The sequence below is a fragment of the Hylobates moloch genome, unplaced genomic scaffold (assembly GCF_009828535.3).
Source record: "Hylobates moloch isolate HMO894 unplaced genomic scaffold, HMol_V3 SCAFFOLD_1, whole genome shotgun sequence".
Taxonomy (NCBI): Eukaryota; Metazoa; Chordata; class Mammalia; order Primates; family Hylobatidae; genus Hylobates; species Hylobates moloch.
This window is the reverse complement of record NW_026652276.1, coordinates 195950041-195968098: the sequence shown is the minus strand read 5'-3', so window position 1 is coordinate 195968098 and position 18058 is coordinate 195950041. Positions and strand designations below refer to the sequence as shown.

The 18058-nt window shown below is 36.0% G+C and overlaps 1 long non-coding RNA gene across 1 annotated transcript in view; it reads right to left on the bottom strand.

The window, feature by feature from the left end:
- Positions 1–4093: 4093 nt before the first annotated feature.
- LOC116809654 (uncharacterized) overlaps positions 4094–18058 on the bottom strand; it is a 48640-nt gene continuing 34675 nt past the window's right edge. The window contains exons 2-4 of the long non-coding RNA XR_004369924.2: positions 11569–11661; positions 8161–8228; positions 4094–4956 (exon numbers count right to left, since the gene is read on the bottom strand). This is a non-coding gene — a long non-coding RNA (uncharacterized LOC116809654). The remainder of the gene's footprint in view (positions 4957–8160; positions 8229–11568; positions 11662–18058) is intronic.

The window sequence follows — 18058 nt, the reverse complement described above, 5'->3', positions numbered from 1 at the left end:
CCAGTGGATCAAGAAAACCTCAGATAACTGTCGGAATCTCTTTAAAGCTAGACTACTCCGGGATGCTTCCAGGAGAAATGACTGTTTTACATCCTGTGGGTTGTTATCCCTAGACGGAAGTTATCCACATAGAATAGGTAATATAGAACTTGTCCTTGAGTTTAGCTGAAGTGATCAATGACACCACTGGAGTTGACAATGGAGTGTATTCCCTTGGGAAAAACTTGCCAGATGCCAAGACAGTATAGAAACAAGGTGTGGATATTAATGGAACACAAGTCTTTATCAGTCCCACAGGCATCTGCTTATCCTGGAAGTAAAGGCACTGGTTGCCTTTGTTCTTTGAAGGATGTTTGTTTATCAAACAGCCTTGGAAGATAGAGATGGTATCTCCCTCCAGGAATAATTATTGTCCAGCAAAATAAACATAATGTCTCCCTCCAGAGCAAAGGCTGGCATGCCTAACATTATAAAATACTAAGTACCCTAAGCTCAGGGGTTTTGTCCTGTATTGCAACCAAATGCATGTGCTGGTGTCATCTACTATCTTAGATCTAATTGCTCATCCATGCCCTTCGTCCACAGCCTTCCTCCAGTCTTGGTATTTTTATTGTTTTCCATTCACATTGACAGTTGGCTCTGTCTTCATGGCCCTTCATGGCTCTTCACTCATCCTCTTCGAATGTCTCCCTCACGTTGTGCTTCCTTGAGCTGCCCTGCTTGGTTAGCTCTAGAACTCCTCTGTCTCATCACACTTTGAGAAAATGCTTCTGAAACTGACTTCTCTCACTAGAACAAAATACAATGTCCAGGAGGAAAAAACCAGGAACATCAAGACTGAGAAACTAGAAAGTGTTTTGATCAACATTTTCTTTTTAGAACTGTTGTCTATTTGATTGGGAAGTGTTAGAATGGCAACAGTGACAAATCCTGTGGCAAATCTTCGTGCAAAGGTAAATGATGGCTATAAAAAAAAAAAAAAAAAACTTAAGAGTTAGACTCCCAGTGTGGCTCCATAAAGTCCACAATGTACGTTTCAGGTAAGCAGGATCATTGACAGCAAAGCATTCTTCTATGGAAGCTGTGTCCCCAGTCTCCATGTTTTAATGCAGTGTAGTCTAGTTGCAATTAAAGTTAGGCTTTGGGTTCAGGCAGGCAAGGGTTCTATTACCAGCGCTGTCATTTACAAGCTGTGTAACCTTGGGCAAATTACTTAATCTCCTTTAACCTCAGTGTTGTAACCTATAAAAAGAAATTATAAAGGTGCCAATGCCAGGGGTCATTAAATAATGTATGTAAACCATAATAGTTGACAATCGTATGTGCTTATTAAATGTTAGCAACTCTCATAAGTCTCATGTATAGGCAGAAAGCAAAGACTGGATTTGAGCTCAGACCTTTGATTCAATGTTTATATAAAAATGATCTATATGCAGTGATCCTAACTAAAAGATGATTTATTTGTATGACTATTGTAAGCTCAGAATGTCATAACAGATGTAAAAGCACATTAAAATTGCTATAAAATATGACATTATTATTAAACACATAAGTAAACAAACAGATGTGGTTATTAATCTCAGACCAAGAGATTCTATTATTCAAAACACTTTCAGAACACATAGTTATATAATGTAAAAGATGAAATTACTTGCAAAGTGTTTGAGAAATTAGACATCTATAAAAGCTCTCATTCTAATAGTACTATTTGGATGATAGATCATAAAAAGATTTCATAGCTATTTCTCTGTTAGAAAATGTTCTCATTCACAACATAATCTTTCACAATATATGTTATTTACAAGATACTTAGATTTTAATCTAATCTTGGAGTATTAATGTTTAAAATGAATATTACAAAAACCCTAAGAAATAACTATCAAGCAGATAGAAACAACCAAAGTACCTGTAATAAAAGCCACATAAACTTCTGCAGTACAAATTGGGTGAGTATTTTATATCCTTTATAGGCAGTAAATGCTCTATTTTATCATGTAAATTCATTTCTAGCTACTCCGTGTAAATCAGAAACCTGATACAATATATCATAACACTCTGCCCCGTAAATACTTTTTGAGTCATACTTTGTCGACCTTACCATCATATGTGTTTATCAAACACATTCACAAAACCTATTTGTAAAATATATATTTATGGACACTTGTTGTCAAAATTTCATTAGCTCTGTTCTAAGCATTCCAGACGTGTCAGAATTTCCCCACATAATCTATGTTCATATGAAGCCAGGAAGTCATGAAACCAAACCTTTCACAAACAAATGTATTTTCCCCCAGCCTCCTTTACATCTGAATTTTTCCCCAGAGACTTGAAATCTTTCACAGTCATTCCAGTGTGATGGTAACTATACCAGAAAAGAATGTCACGATGTTTAGGTGTTGTAGGGACAAAAGTACTATGAAAACAGTGGGATCCTAAAGCAAGGCATGATCAATAGGGTACCCTTTAAAAGTGATAGTCTCTAAATATTTCTTTTCCATGCATTTAGGATAGAGGCTAAGAATTTCATTGTGAAAACGGGAAAGGGGCCACTGTTCTGCATGGTTAGACTAATACAGAGCTTAGTACCTCCTCTTAGTCCAGGTTAATCAGCTTGGTCTTAAAAATCCACACAGTATTCAGCAAAACCAAAGCCTCTCAGAGAACTACATCTACCACCTGAGAAGCCGCCATATTTTATTACACCCTCCAAGCGAAAACAAAATATTTCTTTCTGTTTCATAGAATATTTTTCCGGAGAGAAAATAAGGAAACACCATTTTCACCATCTTGTTATGTTTCCAGAGATATCTGATGCTGCGATAATGTTTTGACATACTTGAAAGACTAGTTCTCCAGCCAACTTCCTGACTGACTCCTTTTTCATTCTGCTCTAGGTGCTAAGAATTCAGTGATGAAAACATGATGTATCCTAGGCATGGAAATAACATTCTAGTGATTTCTTCGTGACAATTAGATTATGTTGAATTTAGCAGCGATTTTTTTTTAACTTTTACTCTAGTAGTTTGTTGGACTCTTTTTCCTCATTTCCAATTTTTTGAATTATGGGTTAATTTTTTCCTTCTAATTCTCATCAGTTTTACTCTCCATATAATTTGCATTGTATTTCCATTTCAAAAACCAATAAAATAAAAATTATATAAATGCTGAAGCATCAAAATTTCTCTCATTCCCAAACTCCCTTCTTTTCTAGGTAAAATTGTAGCATACGCTAACAAACGCTGTCCAGCCAAGAAACAGCAGTATTGGAATCCTCAGTCCAATTTTTCATTAGAAAAAGTATAGAACATCTTACCCATGCTCACTGTAATACTCATTTACCAAAACTGACAAAAGGACTTATTTATTGCAGAAAATATGGAAAAATTCAGGGTATTCCCCACCCCCGTCAAAAAAAAGATCTTTTTTGGTGCCTATAAACCTTAATTTTTTTGTGCCTGTTATTATGACCAATTTCTTTATAATTAAATAGCTAATCACCATCAGTATACTTGATAATCAGGTAGTGAATTACAGTATAGAAAACACTGCTAGCACACCAATCAACTACATTGAGTTTGAGTCTTTTTATATCAGACAAACTGGAGTGAAAGGAGTTTGACTTAAAACAAGGAAGTCCACAATTTAGTGGAAAAACTATTTATATATATATATATATATACATACATATACATCAAACTATTTGGTGTGTGTGTGTATGTTTGTGTGTATGTGTGTACGTATATAGATAGAGAAAGAGAGGAGTTGATCATATTGTCATCCCACAAAAACAATTTTCAGCAATTTTCTCCATTTTCAAATTTCCTGATGGCTTCCCTTCATTTTTGCTTTATCATTTCTATTTATTTTCAGGTCTTTGGTGTTTCTTTAATTTCATATATATTACCTACTATGCAACAAGCACACTGTGCCAGGTTCCAAATATAAAAGGTAAGTCACGTGAGTACCTGTCTTCACTGAAATTATAGTGTAGTATGAAAAAAACATTAATTCATGGTTTAATAAATATATAATTTCAAATTAAGTGCTATAAAGGAAAAGAGCAAGAAAATATATGAAAAAATAACTGGAACCACAGAATGTAAATATTTTTATTAGTAAATAGTTGGCACAGCTTAAATGTCCATCAAAGGATTTTATCTAGAAGCAAATAGACTATAATTGATATATGAAGGAAATAAAACACCTTGATTTGCACATTAAAGAGCCGACCTTCAACAATAGGCAACCAGATGGTAAATAAAACAGAATGCCATTTATTGAATGCTTATTATGCTCCACATTTTATGCTAGACCCTTCACATATCTTATATTAGTTGAGTTTCATAACAACACTATAAGGTAAGCATTATTTTTCCCATTTTATAGATTTGGTATTAACTAATTTCTTTCTTTTTCTGCACATATATGCACACACACATAAATATAACCAAATAAGCAGAGTCAGCATATTTGGCTAAAATGTATTTATTCATTCAGAAAAAAATATTTATCAAACATCTACTATGTGCCAGGCATTGTTCCAAACATTTGGCATAAATCAATGAATAAAACAAAGATCTCTGTGCTCATGGAGTTTACATCCTTGTGAACAGAAACATACAATAAGTAAACAAACAAAAGTAATCAAATATAAATTATATAGTACGATTATGTTATAATAAGAAAAAATATGTGGCTTTATTATGAGAATAAAAGTGGCTTAAGTTAAGGAGAACGGGAGCACACTGGTGGGAGGTGCTTGCAATTCTAGGTAGGGCAAAAAGTAGGCACACATTTAAGCTGACATTTAATGAGGGTAACTTGGACAAGGCGAAGGAGTTGGCAGGAGTCTATCTGGAGTCATAGAGCTCCAGGCAGAGAGAGCAGCAAGTGCAGAGTCCTCAATCTATGGGCTTGTATGCTGCATACCTGGAAAGACCAAAGAGGAGAGCGTAGCTAGAACCAAGTAAGCAGGGAAGAAAGAAGAAATAGAATCAGTAAGGAAAAAAATTCTGTATGATCCTATATAATTCCTTTCGTTTAAATAATATTTAGCTCTTATTTATTAGAGGAAACGAAAGTATTCATTGCAGACAACTCCTAGATATATATCCTCCATCCTCCATAAATGTATATATAATATGCACTTATATATATTATATTTTATATATTATATTTTTTATATATTACACATTTATATATTATATGATATATTATATAGTATAATAAATAATATATAGTATGTAATATATTTATATATAGTATATATTTTGTATTCTATGATATTTATGTGTTATATATCATATATTTATATATACAAATATATATTTATATATCTTATATACATATTATATAGATATAATATAGAAAGAGTATTTGGGAACCAAAAAAAGGAATCATATTCTACCTAATATTTTATAAATCAACATAATTTTTGTATGCAACCTACCAAATTGTACACATTTATATTATTCCAACTGTTACCCAATGTCTTAGCCATCTTAGGCTGCCTTAACAAAGTACCATAAACTGGATGGCTTAAATAACACAAACTTATTCCTCACAGTTCTGGAGTCTGAAAGTTTGAGATCAGGGTGCCTTCATGGTTGGGCTTTGGCAAGGGTTCACTTCCTGGCTTGCAGATAAGTGCTTTCTCTCTGTGTCCTCACATGGTAGAGAGAGAGAGTGTGTGAGCATGTTTCTGGTATATCTTCTAATAAGAGCACTAATTCCATCATGATGTCCTCACCCTCATGATCTGATCTAAACCTAATTACCTCCCAAAGTCCTCATCCCCAATACTATCACACTGGGGATTAGGGCTTCAACATATGAATTTTGGGGAGATACAATTCAGCCCATAGCATTCTATTATTTCTGCACATTGAGACCTAATTGATTTTTTTAATGCTATAAATAACCCAGAGAAAAAATAAATACTGGAAAATTAATTAGAAACTAAAAGAAACATTTTTTAAAAAGTCATAAAGGATTATAGAATTGCTATTTATTGGGAAAACAAAATCGCCAACTTTTGAAAAATCAGATATTGTGGATATTAATTTTTATAATAATAATTCTTCTACTAAGTCTTAAAGCCAAACAAATTGCTTCAATTTTACTTTTCTTGAATGTACTGCTTTTTACAAAATTATTTTCAATTGAACCACATGTTTTTTTTTTGTTAATATGACCTAAGTCAATTGATGCCAAGTGAAATGGGGAATTGAGATATATTTCCATGAAACTGCAGCTTTGATGACCTAAATTATTTCTCTGGATCAAATTAGGTAAATAAAGCTTATTATCACTTAAAATTCAGAAGGGACTCCACTAGGCCCATAATATATATTTAATAAACACTTGTTGATTGGTTGGTTAGCACAGACAAAAAGGCATGGAATTAAATGGAAATGACACTGTTTCCAGTCATTGATGAAAGCCTTGCTATACCTTGCAAGAAATATTGGCATTACATTCAGTGAAGGACAGCATGCAACAGCCCCGACCACACAAAATAAGTCAACAAATTCAAGAAGTTCTAGGTATTCTCATTCTGGTCAGACTTATCAATAGGAAACTGACAATAACATTACTGCTATTTACATATTGGTGCCACACTGGCATGGATTTGCATAATATATTGAGGCTCTATGCTCTAGAGAATTGCATTGTAACATATTGGTGCTTAATGAACTCTGAAAAAATTGATTTTCCACAGAGTAAATTAAGGAATGCATTATAGCTGTTAAAGCAATCTTAAGGGAAATCCGAAGCTTCCACTGCAGCACCATGCTTAGTAAGTAATAAATTACATGTTATAGTTATTTGCCTTAATTCATGCTAATTTTGTCCAATTAATGTATCACAGTAATTCAGAAGCCTGTCACAGGAGAGCTAATTATTTATTGGATTTTTGTGTTCAGCTCCCTAGGAGTCTACTAGCAAACAAACTTGTGACTGTCTTTCTCTCAGGTTCACAGTGACATTCTTATGTCTCACTGTAGGGAAGTAAAATTTTTGCTTCTGTTTCCAGTTTTAAAAATAAATTTTGGGGTATCTAAGGCCTGTTCTTGGTTTTTTGATTGATGAAATAGTTTGACAGCCTGCTGCTCTGTTAGGACAAGACCTACTTTCTTCTGTACCAAACTATTTCATCTTATGAGTCTGTATAGTTCAGAACTCTCATTAAGGAAAAAGACAGTTTTTAAAAAACTGTGCACCCAAGGTGAATTGAAAAAGTGCAGCAATTATCTGGATAATTCACACCAGAATTCCCCACTTATATTCCTTTTATTATTTTTAGAGCACTCCAACAGATTGTCTAGATACTTGTATTCACCTCATCTACACAGTCTTGGTTCTAAACCTAAAAAAGGCCACATGCAGTATGCTAAAATGTTGTTTGAAAAAAGATTGAATCTAACTCACAATGACAATTGATAGCAGCTTTGTAAAAGTAGATTTTTATTTTACTGTGGTGCCCTGCTAATTCACAGCCCCCCAAATGAATTATTTATGAGATTAATTTGTTCAATTCATACCTATAAATAATGTGGCAGTTGCTAAATAATTTGCACACTATGATAAGATGCAGATATCAGAGTCAAAGAGGCAGTGCTTCGCCAGCTGAGAAATGTTCACTATCTTCTGGAATCCTGACAGACCCAGGCATTTGCAGACAGTTATTTGTAGAGAGTAAGAAGCGTTTGATCTCCTGTTTTGCTCCCTCCTATGAGTATCAGGAGACACTTGTCTGCTGATTATCATCTTCCAGCCAAATGAAAAAGAGGTGACACCTCTTTAAATCCATGCTGCAGTGATGTTTACCAGCAAGTCCTATCACAGTGATCCAAGCTGGCAGTAGGTAAAGCACACCACTGTTTGTGTCACACACAGAAAATCTTTACAACTCTCTTTAATTTGATGGGAGGAGGAAATGACATCTTTGTACTCAACCACTTTATACTAGCTTGTTTGCCTTTAACCAATTGAGTATCTCAGAAGCAGCACACTTCTCCAAGCTATGTACAACTTTATACTTTTATGCACGATTACTTCAGAGGAAACTGCCACCACCTACTGTATAATGTTATTTTTCCTTCCTCTCAGTTGTTTTTATTACCCATTCAAAACTGGAAATAAAAATTATTTTCCTACCAATTAGCTGTCTTCTCTATATGGCATTTAGGTTTCAGCCACTTCTTTCTTTGTTATTCTTTTTAAAACTATAATTTAAAAGGTTAAAGTGAACATGTCACTTCCTTGTTCCTTTCCTTATAGGACAGTGGTATTATGAATGATATTACTTGTTGGGAAAATAAATTTGCAACCATAGCTTTAGACTTTGTTAATTTTGACAAGTTGAAATCAATAAAATAAAGTAAAATAAAATACCTGCCTTATTACTGAATAGAAGTGCTCCATGGTAAACACAGATGCGGAAGACTCATGTTGATTATTTCATATGTATTCCTATTCTTTCTAAGGTCTAAACTCTCCTAACATACACCACCCCACTGCACAGTATTGAAGCCTTGCACTTTGTTGAGTGGCTTCTTTTTAATGAAAGACTTAAACATTTTTGCCCTCTTGATTCATCCTTTGCATATGTTTTCTTTCCATCAAATTTTAGAGGAACATGACAATAAAATCTTGAGTCCTCACTGCATGCTAACTGAGATAATAAAAGTTCAACTTCAACTTCATCCACCCTGTGTATTTTAGATTAGTTAATTTTTTTTTCTGGATTCCTAAAAATCTTAGTACATTAGTAAGTTAGTGATGCAGGACAGGTAAGTCTCAAACTGGGGCTTAGCCTGGGAGGGTTCTTGGCTTTGCTCAAGAAAGAATTTAACACTGAGCTAGTGGTAGAAGAAAACAGCTTTATTGAGGCAGCAGTGTTATAGCTCCATGACTGCTCCTACAGAGCAGGGCTCCATAGTGTGCTGAGAGTAGCAGCTTAGAGGCAGTTCTGCAGTCATATTTATAACCACTTTAAATTACATGTCAATTAAGGGGGATTATGCGGGAATTTCTAGAAAAAGACTAGTAACTTCTGGGTCATCAAGTTATTGCCATGGAAAGGGATGGTAATTTCTGAGTGTTGCAATGACAATGGTAAGCTGACATGGCACATTGGTGGGCATGTCTCAAGGAAAGCTGCTTCCACCTTGTCCTTGTTTTAGCTAGTCCTCAATCTGATCTAGTGTCTGGCCCCACCTCTGGAGTTAAGTCCTGCCTGCTATGCCAGTAGGACTAGCCAGGCCATAGCATCTATGTTTTGCTGATCCTTGAGAACACAAAACCTGGCATGCAGGGTCTTCTCACTGTAGGTCTCTTCAGCCCAGATAACTTAAGTGTTTGTTCTGTGTTTTACAGGTTCTTTTCCTTCTCAGCGTTCTGACTTTACCTTCCTGGACTTGTTTGGGAGACAATCACTCTGAGCCTTGTCAGGCAGGCAGGACAAGGCTGCAGGTGGACTGAGCAGAAACTGCCTTGGTCTATGGCTGGCTGCAGGGTCCCTGGGCCTGAGCTGCTTCACCTTTAAAGCATGGCCAGCCAAAGCAGATAATCACTAAACTTCCGGGTGTAATGTTTTGTTTTTCTCTAAAAGCACAGTGACAACAGGGCTTAACAAGTAATATCAAGATTCTTCCTACCTGCAGAGACAGACCCAGGCCCAGGAAGGGATAAAGAAAGTTATTCTCTCCCTCAACCTTTTTAAATAAGGAAAAAAGGATATTTTTTTGTTTGTTTGTTTTTGACAAATTTAACTTAGTCTTGTTCTTTTTCTGAGGTGCCCATGGTCTAGGTTATCATTTGCTCCATTTTTAGTAGCATTTTAGGCTCTGGAACTTAAAGATTTTTGTGTCCCAAAGTCTAAAATAATGGTGACAAAGATCTGTTTGTCCACTTCCACTCAGCGGGTTTGAGAATTCTGTGCCTCAAGGAGGTGGGGCAAGGTCAAATTCAGCATCTCCCCGTAGGAACCACAGGCAGCAGCATGGTGCTGAACGCTTCTCTCTCTCTCTCTTTTTTTTTTTTTCAGACAAGGTCTCCTTCTGCCACCCAGGCTGGAGTGCAGTGGCAAGTCACAGGCAAGATCATTACATACTATGGCCCTGAACTCCTGGGTTCAAACGACCCTCCTGCCTTAACATCCTGAGTAACTGGGGCTACAGGTGTGTGCCACTGCACCTGGCTTCTTCTTCTTTTTTTTTTTTTTTTAATAGTATGGCTCACAGTCCACAAAGTAAAACCAATTATTGAATGTTCCCAACACAAAGAAAGATAAATGTTTGAGATGATGGATACACTAATTACTCTGATCTGATCACTATACTTATCTGTATCACATCACGGTGTACGCCATATGTACAATTATTATGTTAATAAAGAAATTTTAAAACTTTTAAAAAGGAACACCAATTAGGAGACACAGAAAAGCCTAACTTAACTAACTTTATTTTTCAGTGAAAAAGAAAGAACGTATCATTGAATCTTTAAAAATAACACATCAATTTTAAGCAGGACCATTTGCTTTCTCTTCTTTGATGTAAACCTAAGCTTTTCATGCTATAATATGTTGTCAATATTTTCCCATCGTATTAAATCTGCTGTGACAACAACACTAAGGATATTTAAATCATTTTCAATCTTTCTCCATTATAAACAATACTCTAATTACCATTCCTAAAATGTATCTGTGTTAGGAACTTAAGGCTATCTATAAATGCCCTGGTCTCACACAGACTAGTGGAATCACAATCTTTGAGTATGGAACCCAGTACCTGTATTGTTTAAAAGTGCCTCCAGGTGATTCTAATGAAAAACAGGTAAAGCAGAGGCTGTGAAAGACGTTAATAATTTTTGACCTTAGGTTTTGACTCTTTAAATGGTCAGGGACACATAATACTTCTATTTAGGATTTTTATTATTTTTACTTAGAAACAAAATTAATATTTTGTGGATGAGAATCCTAACTAACCTTTCTTTCTTCAGCAATCCTCCTATCAACCACTTAAATATAAGATCATGATGACGGAGGTGCTTTTATAATACTATTTATTGTCCACTTTCCCTTTTCTGGGAAATATCTTAGAAGCTTGTAATGCTAGTGGTTTAGAAGAGTCCTCAACCTTTTTGGCACCAGGGACTAGTTCTGTGGAAGACAATTTTTCCATAGCCGGGGTGGGTAGGGGCAATGTTTTTGGGATGTTCCACCTCAGATCATCAGGCATTAGATTATCATAAAGAGCATGCAACCTAGTTTCCTCACATGCACAGTTCACAATAGGGTTCACATTCCTATAAAAATTTAGTGTTGCCGCTGACCTGACAGGAGGTGGAGCTCAGGCGATAATGCTCGCTTGTCCACCATTCACCTCCTGCTGTGCAGCTCGGTTCCTAAGAGGCCACAGATTGGTATTGGTAGACAGCCGGGGCGTTTGGGACCTGTGGTTTCGAATAAACAAGAAGAATTACAAGTGGTTTTTATGCAGTCTACTACTATTAAGAAATGAATGACTAATACATCCTATTTCTTGTGCCATAAAATATAGATACCTTTAAGTGGTGCTGGATGGTTAGTGGTCAGGATATCAGTGTTGTCCCCTTGCTCCTTCTGGGATAGGACAACAGGATTCTTCAATGGCTCCTCTTTAATAAGTGCAAAAAAAAAAACAAACAAAACGTTAAAAGCTCGGCAATAAAACAAGCACATTTATACGTAATTGTTAATGCAGCAAATATCCATCTATTTATAATTTAATTAAAATATTTATTGAGGAATATTAAGAATCACTTACTCTCCTCTGTGCTGAAGCTACCATAGAATATCAGACAGTCAAGGTTCTAACTCTCATGGAACTTGAAATCCAGTAGGAAAGGTGGGCAGAAAGGAGGAAGTAAAGAAAGAATGGAAAGAGGGAAGAAATGTCAGATGGAGCCTATGCTGAAAATTAGAGATGTTATGGAGGAAGTCCTAAACAGATTCTTTAGATTGTGTTGTCAGGAAAGCTTCTTGGTAGAAGTGACAATTTAAGGTAAGATCTGAATGGCAGGAAAGAACACCACTCATTCATGGGATAATCAGAGACTAAGAACATTTCTGGATAAGAAAACAATTAGAGCAAAGAAAATTCTAAGATGAAAACATACTAACAACAACAACAAAAAACCTGAAAGAAGAACTAGTACATAGTCTATACAAAAGATCATAATTATCTCAATGTCTCTTAGAAATTAATAGGTCACATTTCCTAACAAATCCTTCATGGCTGGTATAAGCATTACGCTCCCTAGTAGCAAACCACAAGTGACAGCTGACATCTGCATCATTGTTGGGGTTCAATTCCTACAACTCTTCATTGGTCCTAATCTGCTGATGTTCAGACTCCCCTCCTAGTATCCACATTCCTGGCTCTGTGCCTCAGTTTTGCACTCCCCTTGTCCCACCACTAGGCTCTTTGCTTTCTCTCTAGGCAGCTCCAGTCTCAATTTCCCTGCTTAAATTTTGGCTTTGTGCATTAACCAAGGCAGGTTCACCAAGTGCTTTGCATTAGCCCCAGCTCCGATTATATTTTCCCACCCTTTTGGTTGACATTCCAAAGCAGTCTACCCTTTCCTCCACCCCATTCCTGTGTTCCACCTGCAGCAAAGAGAGGCAAATTATATATTAAAATGTAAGGAAATTCCGTAATCATGACTGGACTGCTATAAACACAATTCTTCTTAAAACATGCACATGTACAGAACCCAGCAAGAGTTTCTTTGTAGCAATGGTTCCATTCAACGAATTGCAGAAAAGAAGAATAAGACTACATAAACACTATGATCTGTTATGAGTCACTTGGTTTGTTAGGTAGAGTCTGATAATTATAACTATCAAGAATGAGCTTAGTAAATTGAGAAGGCTTTTCTTGTTTCTGCATTTAAGAAGTTTTGATTTTATTAGATGTCAAAATGGTAGAGAAAAAAAATATCTTTCACTTCCAGTTACAGAGAGGGTATTAGGCTGCATAGATCCAATTGTCCACCTTCTGGAGTTCCACTGAACTGCTTAACCAGATGTCCAGCATTAGACCTGCTTACTCTACCACAAATTAACAAGTTACCACAAGTTACCACAAGTTAAAGTGCCATGCTCACATTAACTGCATTGTAAAGGCAAAAGATAAATGACATTGGATAATGAGCATAATCCACTTGAGTCCATGATTTTAGCATGTTAAGGGTTAGACCTATTTAAATTTATTTCATATTTCTATAAGCATGTGTTTTCATTTTTTGAAGTTTACTGAATGTGCCAACAGCAGGACTAACTCTGAAAGTCATTTTTAAAAAAAAATGCAATTGTCAACATGGCACAATTTGGCACTTCCTACACAGAAGTGCTGTTTATTTAAATTGCTTCCTCCTGGTATGGGGCAATGAGCACTGGATTTGGAGTACTGTATTTGATAATGACTTCCAAGTTTTGTTCTCCTACATAGATCTTGCTACTGATCTAGAGGCATATATGTTACTCTACTCACATCCGACTATTCCTTTAGGTACTTCATACCTCACTTGTCTAAAAGAGAAGCCAGTATTTCTCACTACTGTACACACACACACATAGTCACACAGACATATGCCACTTTTCCTTATTGTAGTTACTGAACATGCCTCAAGGGGTTTATACCTGCTGTTCTTTCTGCCTGGAATGCCCTTCTCCCAGATTTCTACATAGCCCACTCTCTCCTCTCCTTCCATCTATGATCTCTTCTAAGTGAAACCTTCCCTGACCACCTATTTAAAAATGTAATTTGTTCACAGTATTCTCTATCCCCTCTTTTTCTTTTGTTTTTTGATAACCCTTAAAACTATCTGATATACTATATATTTCATGTATTTATGTAATAAATACATAATTGTATAAATAAATAATTATTGTTTATTTTTATCTAGCAATCTGCTTTCAGAAAGGGAGCAAATTTTTTGTCTGGATGATATTAAGTAAATTAAATTCAAGAAGTCCAGATTCCTTATCTGTAAAATGCCAATAATAATAATTATACCTACCTCATAGGATGTTATGAACATTAGATAGGTAGAACAGTGTATGTAAAACACTTCATACAATGTTCATAGCTTACATGTAGTCCAATACAAGTTACCTAATTCTCTTTATTTTCTTAATGTGTAAAATGAAGTCAATGCTACAATGGGTTGAATGACTCCTAAAAGATGTGTCCACATCCTAATCCTGGGAACCTGGGAATGTTACCTTAATTGAGAACAGGGTCTTTGCAGATGTAATTAAGCTACAGGTCTTCAGATGAAAAGATCATCCTCAAATATGTGTGTGGGCCCCAATTCAATGTCAAGTGTCCTTATAAAAGATCCACAGAGGAGACAAAGACAAGAGGGGAGGTGGCAATGTGACCACACAGAGATTAGAATGATGCAGCCACAAGTCAAGGAATGCAACAGTCACCAGAAGCAGGAATGGATTTTCCCCAAGAGACCCCAGGGGTAGTGCACCTTTGCTAGATTTTGGAGTTCTAGCCTCCAGAACTGGGGGCAATACATTTCTGTTGTTTTAAGCCTCCAAATGTGTGGTGGTTATTACGGCATGCCTAGGAAACTAATACACCATCTCATAGAATCCTTGTGAGATTAAAGAAGTTAATGTGTGATGAGAGCTTCGTGCCTGTAAATAACACATTAAATGAACATCAATTGTTTTTAGTTACCAGCCAAATTGTAACTCAGTTATATATCGGGAGTCCTCTGACTTTGAATGCATTGTAAAATGAAATAAAGGAAGCCCCCATGGTTGATTTCTTCGATCTAGACTTTAAGCTGATTTGTTTCATTTCCATCTGTCTACAATAATTCCTTTAGGAAATCTGTTGCTCTCTTGTTAATTTTAACTGTATTTGCCGTTAAGTTCTCTAGGATTGCAGAACAAAGGGCACTGTGGCAATATGAGAATGTATTGTTCTCTGTTATATTCTAAAGGGATGTATTAATGATGGAGTTTTAAGCTAAACTTATAATTTCTAGAGTTTTATTGTGTTCAATATCCAGTGTATCTGCCCTTTCAAAAGAATTGTTTTTTCCCCCAAAATTTGAATCCAGTTCAACACTAATATTTTGGAAGTATTCCATTTAAACTTTCACTCATACATTATATCTGGGTAATAAAATAAATACAGAAATGTCATCATTTAACACTTTATCTCTGAAATAGCAGAGTCAGATGACATTAGGTTTTTGTATTTTCCAGGATGTATACTGAGCATGGCACTGCTCTGCATTTTTCTTCAAATAATTTAGGTTATCCTTATACAAATCACCATTTTACCCTTTTAATTCAGGACTGTGATTTGCCATTTCAGTTAAACACCCAATTAATTCATTCAAAAGAACAAATTGTTTGACTGGCTGATCCAACAATCCAGCCACAGTGAACTGCAGGTGTATGCACCTGGAGAGAAGTGCTAGGTCAAGCACTGCCCAGTCCCCCAGTCACAAAGCAGCACTGTTCTCTCTTCATCCAATAAGCTCCTATCTGGGAAGAACGGAAGGAGTCGGAGACAGAGAGCAAATCACTGACCTCCAAATTCCCAAGAGGCCAGGATTACAGTAAAGGGGAAAATAAGTTGGTGTGTTTTTCTATTTCTATTTCATTATTAGAAAAGGACCACACAGAGTGAGCATCAGTAACAAAATAAAACTGTAAAAACAAGATTTTGGCAGGAAAGAGAGGTGTAAGGAGGAAGGTGAGAAGGACATATTTGGAAGAATTCCACCTCATTTTCCCTTGGAATAGTCAGTGAGCCAATAACATAAATCAAGAAAATATTTTAAAATATAAATTGTCTTTGAAGATCACTTATTATATATGTACAAGGTCAGCTTGGCGATCTATGGAAGCACAAGAAAATGTGTAATAAGTGTACTTGAATTGTTAAGAAATGAAATAAAGTGTTTAAAACCCCATTTGAATACATGAAACCCCAGAAGGCTTCTGTGCTTCCTTGAGTACTTTAAAACCAAGGATAGGAGAATATTATTTCTGGATACCCCATAAAACTTTATTTAGAAAACAAAACTCGTTTTCTATTTAAATTATGGTAGCATTCCCCCAACAGTGTAGAATTATCTACATAGCTACACAAATGCAGGGTACTATAGGTGTATGCTAATTTATTTCTTATCAGTATATTACAGTGATTTGTTTCATAATCATATTTGATACAGAATTCAGTGAAAGTAGTGGTGGTGAATACCTATGTAACATGGACAAAATATTGCTTCTAAAGTGGTAAATAAAAACTTCTAAAATATCAGATTTTACATGAAAGTCATATCTGTGGGGAAAGGTAAACATTAGCTTTGGAAGAACAAATGAAATGTTTCTTAACAGGGTTGGCAAGATGCGTGGAAAGTATTCCTCATGCACATTTTTTTTTCCGCCTGAACAAGGGATAGTTTGTGAAGAGAGAAATTAGAGTAGGCAAAACAAGTTGGGATAGATTGTAAGCAACAGTTTAATGAGTAAACCATCCACAAATTTCCAGAAACTATTAGGCACTGAGAAGAATTGTCACTAAATATATGGTAGTGATTACCTTTAAAACCTCATTCAACTCAGAAACATGCATTTAATTATTCCTGTTATTTTTTCTGAGTATTTTTGCATGTGTACAAAATTTGCCCAGAGCCTGGAGACTGTAATTTTTCTCCATAAAATAAGTGAATTATCGGTGTGTTTTACTTTTACAAACATGGTTAACAAACATGATTCAGACAGACACATATTTAAAATGGCAGAAAATTTCAATTATTCAGCAGAATGAATAGATAACAGGAACTTAAGGATTTATCATGTGCCTGACATTAGACTAGATGGAAATATTGAGAAATATGACATGTCTACTGTTCTCAAGAACTTTACCCATTTCACTGAAGAAAAAAATATAACACACAAGATCTAAGTAATAAATGGGTACATGTCATATACAAGCGTCATAGGAGTTCAAAGAAGAGAGAATAAAGATGACATCAGGGAAGGCTAAGATTATGCTCACTGCAGAGAAACGCATGAATTAACTATGTCCGTCATTTTCAAGGGAGGAAGAATATCCACTAAGTGGAAAGAAAGCATGTTGGAAAGAAATGCATATTCAATATTACAACAATTTTATATATTTTTTTAAAAACAAACCAATAACTTCTGCTTTTATAATACAAATCAAGGGAAGCAAAGCTTTACAAACCCCTGTCTGGTAGGATAAGCAAAAGGCTATGATTCTTTAATGGAGTAAAGGAATGAGGAACATATCGGAATCCCTGGGGGCAGCAGAAATAATGGTTTCCCACAGTTGAGAAACACTGGAGGAGGGAGCCAAGGTGATGTGAACACACTCTAGATGGGAAATGAGGCAGCTTGGGGAGGAAGTGAGAGAAACCTTGAGATGTGAGGAATAAAGTGAAGATATGACAGTGAAGGTGGGTGTTGGTGGATAGGGATAAAGTGCCAAGCTAGGGAACTGGACTTGCTTTGATAGACAACAAAGAGCCATCTTTGATTCTTACGCAGAGAATTGTTAAAATGAGTTTAGGAAAGCTAGTCTATCTGATACTGGTGTATAGGGTGGAAAGGGAAGATTGAGAGAGAAGAAAATGGAAGAACACAGATGAGTTAGAAATATATTAGAAAAACAGCCATGAGGCCAGGCGCGGTGGCTCACGCCTGTAATCCCAGCACTTTGGGAGGCCGAGGCAGGTGGATCACGAGGTCAGGAGATCGAGACCATCCTGGCTAACATGGTGAAACCCCGTCTCTACTAAAAAATACAAAAAAAATTAGCCGGGCGTGGTGGCATGTGCCTGTAGTCCCAGCTACTCGGGAGGCTGAGGCAGGAGAATGGCGTGAACCCGGGAGGCGGAGCTTGCAGTGAGCCAAGATCGCGCCACTGCAGTCCAGCCTGGGCAACAGAGCAAGACTCCGTCTCAAAAAAAAAGAAAAAAAGAAAAAGGAAAAGAAAAACAGCCATGATGA